Source organism: Muntiacus reevesi, chromosome 8, assembly GCF_963930625.1.
Source record: "Muntiacus reevesi chromosome 8, mMunRee1.1, whole genome shotgun sequence".
NCBI lineage: Eukaryota > Metazoa > Chordata > Mammalia > Artiodactyla > Cervidae > Muntiacus > Muntiacus reevesi.
The window spans coordinates 6,152,889-6,161,251 of record NC_089256.1 but is presented as its reverse complement, the minus strand read 5'-3'; the positions used below and the strand labels follow the sequence as shown (position 1 = coordinate 6,161,251).

Here is an 8,363-nt window from a genome sequence, read left to right as displayed (position 1 = left end):
TCCTTTGTGAATATCTGATCCTCTGAAGCAAAATCATTTTTTCCTTTTATATAATATAATATTTTGCATATTCTTCCAAGTTTTTTCTCTTTGCATTTGGTTTTTAGCAGTGTATTTTTCTTGTATTTATCCTGCTTGGAGTTTGAGGGGCTACTTGAATCTGTGGCTGATGTTTTTTGTCAGCTTTGGAAAATTCTTGATTTTTTTTGTTCAAATATTGCTCTGCCCCTTTCTTTCCTTCTTCTCACTGAGACTCTAATTCCTTTGTTAGATTTTTCTACTGGGTCCCCTATATCTCTTTCAATATTTTACATCTTTTTTTCCCCCTCTGTGCTTCACTCTGGATAATTTCCATTGTCCTACCGTCCAAATTATTAGTCCTTTTTCCATCTGTGTCTAATCTACTAAAGCTATTTATTGAGTTCTCAATTTCTGATGTCAGTTTCAGAACTTCCATTTGATTATTTTTTGTAAGCTCTAATTCTCTGGAGAATTTCTCAATCTTGCCATCTATTTTTATTAACCTATAAATCACAGGAGTTTTTAAAGTTTTCAAATAACTCCTTGGATTGCTGGAGGGAGGGTGTCTGTTTCTGTGGTCTTTTTTCCCTCTTGGTTATCTCTCTTGGATGTCTGGTAACATTTTACTGAATGCTAGATATGTGCATAAACAATGCAGAGATTATAAATGAATTGGCTTTTTATAAAAGATAAGTGAAAGGAAACACTGTTCCTGCTAAATAATACTTTCTTCCTCCAGAGAGAATTTAAAAAATCTTGCAGCACTGTGGGACCACTGAGAACTCTGTCCAGCTTCTTGTAGTCTCAGAAGCCACTACCCACCACTGCTTAGATGCTTTGTACGAATCAGTAAATGCCTCTAGGGACATGCAGCTTAGACTGTTGGGTTCACCTTCTGGCTTCCCTTCTCTCCTGACTCTTGGCCCCTTAAGTCCTGGCTGTCTTGCTGGCTCCGAATTCCAATTTTTGTCTTCCCATTTCTGTGAGATGATGAAAGTGCTGCTCAGCTTTTTTTGTCTCTCAGCAGTGTTTTCTGCTTGGCTTCTCAGCCCTTCCACACAACGTGTGTAAGAAAATATCCTAAGGAGAAAAGTGGTATGGAATGTTGGGCCCATCTCAGTGCGTTTCTCCTCTTTCTGGGCTCCTGCAAATCCTGGCTTAAGAGCTTCCAATGTCTTCAAGCAGGTTTTTTTCTCTTCTCATTTTATCACACTTTTGTAGTTTGTTCAGTGGGCTGATTGCTCTGCTATGAGACAGTCTGCTGTAGCTGGCAGTGGGACTCTGTGTATTCTTTTATTGCAGCCTGCTCTTCTGATATAAATCTCCAGGTGTGTTTCTTTCTCCCATTTATGACTTCCTTGAGAGCAGGAACAGTATTTTCTTTCACTTATTTTTTTATAAAATGCCAATTCATTCATTAATTCATTTAACAATTTTGTTTTTGAGCATCTACTATAGGACAAGTGCTGAGGATATATTAGTGAATAAAATAGATAGGTCTCAGCTGTTAGGGAGCTTATGTTCTAGTGGGGAGAAGGTACACAAACAAACAAATAACAAAAAAATTACTTGCTTCTCCCAAAACCAAACAGTGAACAATGTATAGGATTAAATTAGAATGTTGAGGTGGAAGGTGGCGGTTTAGTCCCTTAAGTCATGTCTGACTCTTGTGACCCCATGGACTGTAGCCTGCCAGGTTCCTCTGTCCATGGAATTCTCCAGGCAAGAATACTGGAGTGTGTGTTGGTGGGAATGAAAACTAGTACAGCCACTATGGAGAACAGTGTGGAGATTCCTTAAAGACCTGAAAATAGAACTGCCATATGACCCAGCAATCCCACTGCTGGGCATACACACTGAGGAAACCAGAATTGAAAGAGATACATGTATGCTAATGTTCATGGCAGCACTGGTTGCAATAACTAGGACATGGAAGTAACCTAGATGCCCACTGGCAGATGAGTGGATAAGAAAGTTGTGGTACATATACATAATGGAATATTACTCAGCTATTAAAAATAACACATTTAAGTCAGTTCTAATGAAGTGGATGAAACTGCAGCAAAGTATACAGAGCAAAGTAAGTCAGAAAGAAAAACACCAATATATTAATGTATATATATGGAATTTAGAAAGATGGTAACGATGACCCTATATGCAAAAGAGACACAGATATAAAGAACAGACTTTTGGACTCTGTGGGAGAAGGCAAGGGTGGGATGATTTGAGAGAATAGCCTTGAAACATATATATATTACCATATGTGAAATAGAAGACCAGTCCAAGTTTGATGCTTGAAACAAGGCCCTCAAAGCTGGTGCACTGGGACAACCCAGAGGGATGGGATGGGGAGGGAGGTGGAAGAGGGGTTCAGGATGGAGGAGACATGTACACCCATGGCTGATTCATGTCAATGTATGTCAAAAATCACCACAATATTGTAAAGTAATTAGCCTCCAATTAAAATTAATTAATTAAAAAGAAAAGAATATTGAAGCGGGTTACCATTTCCTTCTTCAGGGGATCTTCCTGACCCAGGGATCAAACCCAGGTCTCCTGCATTGCAGGTGGATTCTTTACCAACTGAGCTACTGAGGCAGAAGGTGGGTCACTATCAAGTTGAGATCTAAATGATAAGTAGAAATCAGCCATAAAGAGATCTGGAAAACTGCAGGTAGAGAGAGAAAGCAAGGGTGAGGGAGGGACCCACATTGTTTGCTAAAGTTGATAAATTTTGTGTGATTTTAAGTTAAAAGTTTCAACCTGAGCTTTTTATTTATTTATTTTTGGAGAACATTAATTTATACATTTTGAAACAGTTTTAATTTTTGCTAAAAAACTGTCTCTGAGTTGTAAGTATGTGCTATTTATGAGATACTTTAACTCATTTAGGAGTCAGGAATGTTACTTGAGTTTTTAAGAGTTAAGACATCTGTAAATAAGTATAACTCCCCATAGGAGGGTCCCTTGCTCACCAGGGTGGTGAAGCTTAATAGAAACAATAATTGTTTTTTTATTACCATATGTATATGCAAAGATACTATTTTTGTTTAATAATCACATTAAAATTATAATTTGCATAAAAATATTATAGTTTTAGTAAGACTCTGTATCAGTCAGGATCCCAGCAGTAAACAGAATTCCATTCATGTAGTTTCAAGAGACTGCAAAGAAGAGGCTGCTTATAATGAAAAGGAATTAAATGATGCCATTTGCAGCAACATGGACGGGACTAGAGGTTATCATACTAAGTTAAATAAGTTAGAGAAAGACAAATATCATATAATATCACTTATTTGTGGAATCTAAAAAATAATACAAATGAACATATTTATAAAATAGGAACAGACTCACAGTCTTAGAAAACAAACTTAAAGTTACCATAAGGGAAAGGAGGGAGTAAATTAGGAAGTTGGGATTATTGTACACACACTACTATTTTCAAAACAGATAACCAACAAGGACTTACTGTATACCACAGGGAACTCCATTTAATATTCTGTAACAACCTAAACGGGAAAAGAACCTGAAAAAGAAAAAAAAACATATATATATATATTTTTTTTATATATATATATAAAATTGAGTCACTTTGGTGTACACCTGAAACTAACACAACATTGTAAATCAGCTATCACCCACACAGTCACTCAGTCACGTCTGACTCTTTGTGACCCCATGGACTGTAGCCCACCAGGCTCCTCTGTCCATGGAATTCTCCAGGCAAGAATACTGGAGTGGGTTGCCATTTCCTTCTCCAGGGGATCTTTCCAAACCAGGAATTGAACCCCTGTCTCCTGAATTGGCAGCCAGATTCTTTATCACTATGCCACCTGGAAAGCCCCTGTAAATCAAATGTACCTCAACATAAAAATTTAAAAACTTCGATAAACAGACAAACAAAAAGAAGATGCTGCCTACAAGGGTGTGAATGGGGCTAAGGGAACAAGCACAGATGGTGAAACCCCCAGAGACAAACAGCAGAGCCATTGCTGCCCCAGGGACACATCATTCCAGTGCACGTTGGAGTCAGGGAGAGATGTGGCCTTCTTTTAAGTTGTCTGTCTTGGCCAAACCCACCCAGGAGACAGCTGACAGTGAAGCCTGCTTGATGCAGCCCTGGGTGTTGGTCCCCAGGGCTCAGAGCTGTAACTGCTGTAGACAGAAGGGTCAGGATGGACCCGGGGGAAGGCAAGCAACCAAACACAACACACAGAACACACACACGCTCACTTTTGCAAGCAATGATGAATTTAAAGGAAGTTTATAGGCTTCATTTGGAGCTCCAGCCTACTAGATTTGCATAATATAAAATGGTATATTTGTAGAATGGAATGCTACTTAGCTGTAAAAAAGACCTAAATAATGTAATGTGCAGCAAAATAGGTGCAACTAGAGATTATCAAGTGAAGTAAGTTGGCAAGAGAAAGACACATATCATAGGATGTCACTTATATGTGGTATCTGAAATATGACACAAATGAGCCTATCTGCAAAACAGAAATAGACTCACAGACACAGAGAACAGACTGGTGGTTGCCAAGGGGAAGGGGGTTGGGGAAGGGATGGAGTGGGAGGTTGGGGTTAGCAGGTGTGAGCTTTCATATATAGAATGGATAAAAAACAAGGTCCTACTGTATAGCACAGGGAACTATATTCAATATCCTGTGATAAACCACAATGGGAAAGAATGTAAGAAAAGGACACCTATATGTGTGTAACTGAGTCACTTTGCTATACAGCAGAGATTGGCACAATATCGTAAAACAACTCTACTTCAATAAAAATTAAAAAAAAAATACCTTTCCCAAATCAAGGGTAGAGAGCCCAAAAAACTTTCAGTCATGTCTTTAAAAGCATAAAATTATTTTGAAGAAAGTTGAAATCAGCTTGGGAGAATATGAGTCTATGAGATTGGAGTGCTCTGTGGCATTTTGAAGGATTATTTTAATGCAGAGTCTTGCATTTGTGCTGGTGAGGGACAAGATAGACGGGGGTAGTGAAGGCACAAAGGTTCAGACCTAAGTGAGGGAAGAAGGGGCCGGTGGTGGGAACTGGATTTCTCAATGTATAATCATCAACATGCCAAAAAAATTGAGTCTACTAATGTTCTGAAAATCTGATTGCTCATGAAAGGTTCATGACATTGACATGACTATGGTTTCATGGCACATTAGTTATTTTTTCAATTCAGCAGTTTCAAATACCAGAATCTTAAAAATGTTATTGCCCAGTGTATACAAAAGCACCCATACAAACTTGTCTGCACACCCTCTTCCACAAAATTTCAGTGGTTGCAGGCCCAAAGATCGGGTAGTAGGCAAAGTTGTGTTTAATTCACTTTCGCTATTTTTGTCTAAAATATCTCAAACTGAACAGTCTTTCATTCTACAACTGAGTACTGCATAACTTTCCAGTCAACATTTTTTAATGTCTAACTTAAATTTCCATTGTTTCTTTTTCACATTGAAAATAGAATAGTTCTGGGACTTCTCTGGTGGTCCAGTGGTTAAGACTCTGAGCTTCCAGTGCAGGGGACACAGTTCGATCCTTCTTCATGGAACTAAGATCCCACATGCCACAACTAAGTTCCAGCACAGGCAAATAAGTAAATAAAAATAAACATATATAAGACAAGAAAATGGGAAGTTCTTAGGTGGAGAGGGGAAATGGATAGGTCTTACTGTTTCAGAGGGTACGTGTACCATTTTGTTCCTGAGAGTTTGAAATGACTTATATCATATATTACTTTTCAAAGACTTGGCGTTTACCATTCTAAGTACTCTATACAATTTTTAACTCATTAAATTTCAAGCAGTGCTGTCAGTAGATACTATTTTTAGTATCGTCTTCATTATACACATGGGGCAGGTGTGAACTGTGGCACAGAGGGATTGAGTACCTAACACGAGGCTGCATAGTTAATAAATGAGATTAAAACTGGAATTCTAACCCAGGAAGTCTGCCTGAAGAGTCTGTGGCCTGAACCACTAGGCCAGGCTGTGTGCATTCAATGGAGGCTTGAGTTCACAATAATTTCACTACTATGGGGTTCGTATTTCCATATTCATGAATTGAAATGTTTACCAAACAACTAAAGTAAGATTTTCAAAAGTGCCCAGTAGTTAAGTGTTCAACTCTCAAAAGACTGTTGATTAGAATTTTGCCACAAGAGAATCCATTAATGCTTCTTTGAGCCAATAAAAGGGAAAGGTCTAACTAGCATTTCTTAAAATGTGTTCCTTGCATGTATGCCCTTACAGGATGTTCCCTGTAAGGAGGCTTCCATCATCAAGTAAGTTTGGAGAACTTAACCTGCTATATCCATTATTTGAGATTCACAGTACACATATTAAAAGTACCAAAAAAAAAAAAAAATGCAGGAAAGACATATTCTTAGCCTTTTTCAACCTAGAATTTACAAAGTTTAATTGACTAAAGGATTTTTTTTTTTTTCACAAAATACTTAGTAACATCCTATAGAAGCAGTGTTGTACAATTTTAATTGGGTTCCTTAAAATCAAAGCATTGACTGCGATTTCTAGAAGGCAAGTAAATAGGGGCTGAAAAAAGTGACTGAGAAATGAAACGATGATACAGAGGATTGTCTTTTAGCCTGTACTGTCTAAAGTCACTTTCTAAGGTCTCTAATAATCTCCTAAACTGACATTTCCTTTTGTGGAATAACACTGTTGGATTTCTTCCCCATCTTAGTCAGCTCTAGGTGTGAACCTGGGAAGTGTGTAGTGAAGCTCACTTGCCCTCCCGAGTGTGCTGGCGATGTCTCCTCAAATGCCTCCTTTGTTTGACATTTTAGAGTGATTTCTAAATGCTCAAAAAGGGCAGATTCTAAATCCAGATCTGGTGAGAAACTCTGTTACTTATCTGAGAAGAGCAGCTATGAAGTGCGCACACATATGTGAAAAGGAGATCTTTTTAAAACCCAGAAATATGACAGAGGTGGGGTGGGGGACTTGATATAGAGATTTGTTATCTATTGAAGGCTCTGTAGTCATCGTATCACTTCATCCTCTAATTTGTCTACATCTGGGGGCTGGAGTTCCCAACCCTGTTCTAAGAATGCAGTTAAGAACACTGTTTTCGCTCTCTCTCTCACACACACACACACTCTCTCTCTCTTTCAGTTCGGTCAGGTTTAAGTTCGCTGCATTTTGGACACCAGGTTCTGACTGGTATTGTATTGTGCCCCTGGCTTTGTCCTCTCTTCTTACCCCATCCCGGTGGTAGTCACTCCACCCCTAATCTTTTGGTCCCAGCAGCCTCAAGAGTAACCCAGAGAACAACTCCGCTTTCTCATGGTCATTATTACTCCTGTTTCCCTCCCTCAACTGGGCTCCCAAAGCCCAGGATGATGGGGGACTGCTGTCTGCAGGGGCCCTCAGTGCTGCCATTCAATTTTTCATTAGACTTGGCTCTGCTCAGGCAGGGAGGAAACTGCTCTCTGAAAGTGAACTTGTGACCCGTGCAAAATGAATTCACTTTTCCACGGCACCAGAGGACTATTTAGTAAATGGCTTTCATTGCACAGAATACCACCCTGTGTCCTGGAAGATGGAACTGGTGTCATAGAGGTGAGTTATTTTCTCTCTGAGCTAAAGTATTTCTACACAATTGGCTCTTGGGGACTCATGAGCCTGAGCCTTTTTTTCCCCCCTGGTATGTGAGATCTTAGTTCCCTGACCAGGGATGGAACCTGAGCCCCCTGCGTAGGAAGCACAGAGTCCTAACCACTGAACTACCAGGGAAGTCCCAAGCCTGTGTCTTGTAGGTGGGCTGAAGGACGTTTGTCTGAGGGTTGTCTGGGAAAGGGCAAGCATGGGGATTGTGTTTGGCCCCTGAAATTTCTAGAACTGGTCAGGAGGGTTTTCTGGAGACTCTTAAAATGGAATTCTTTTTTAAAAATATGTATTTTTAATTGGAGGGTAATTGCTTTACAGTACTGTGTTGGCATCATAGGTACACATACGCCCCCTCCTCGTGGACCTCCCTCCCACCTCACAACCCATCCCCCACCTCTAGGTGGTCACAGAGTATTGGGTTTGAACTTGCATCATACAGCAAATTCCCACTGGCTATCCATTTTATATATGGCAATGTATCTGTTTCAAGACTATTCTCTCTATTTGTCCCACCCTCTGCCCCACCAGCATGTCCACAAGTCTGTTCTCTATGTCTACCACTGATGCCCTGAAAATAGGTTCATCAGTACCATCTTTCTAGATTCCATGCATATGTGTTGGATTTATCTTTATGTGTTTATTTTTATGGCTGCACCACGCAGCTTGCAGGATCTTAGATCCCTGATGGAGGATTCAACCCTG

At 39.6% G+C, this 8,363-nt stretch overlaps 1 non-coding gene across 1 annotated transcript; it reads right to left on the bottom strand.

Annotated features, from left to right (window-relative positions):
* Nucleotides 1-7,714: 7,714 nt before the first annotated feature.
* Nucleotides 7,715-7,787, bottom strand: TRNAG-UCC (transfer RNA glycine (anticodon UCC)). Its single transcript has one exon. It is a non-coding gene; the product is annotated as a tRNA-Gly (tRNA).
* Nucleotides 7,788-8,363: the final 576 nt, after the last annotated feature.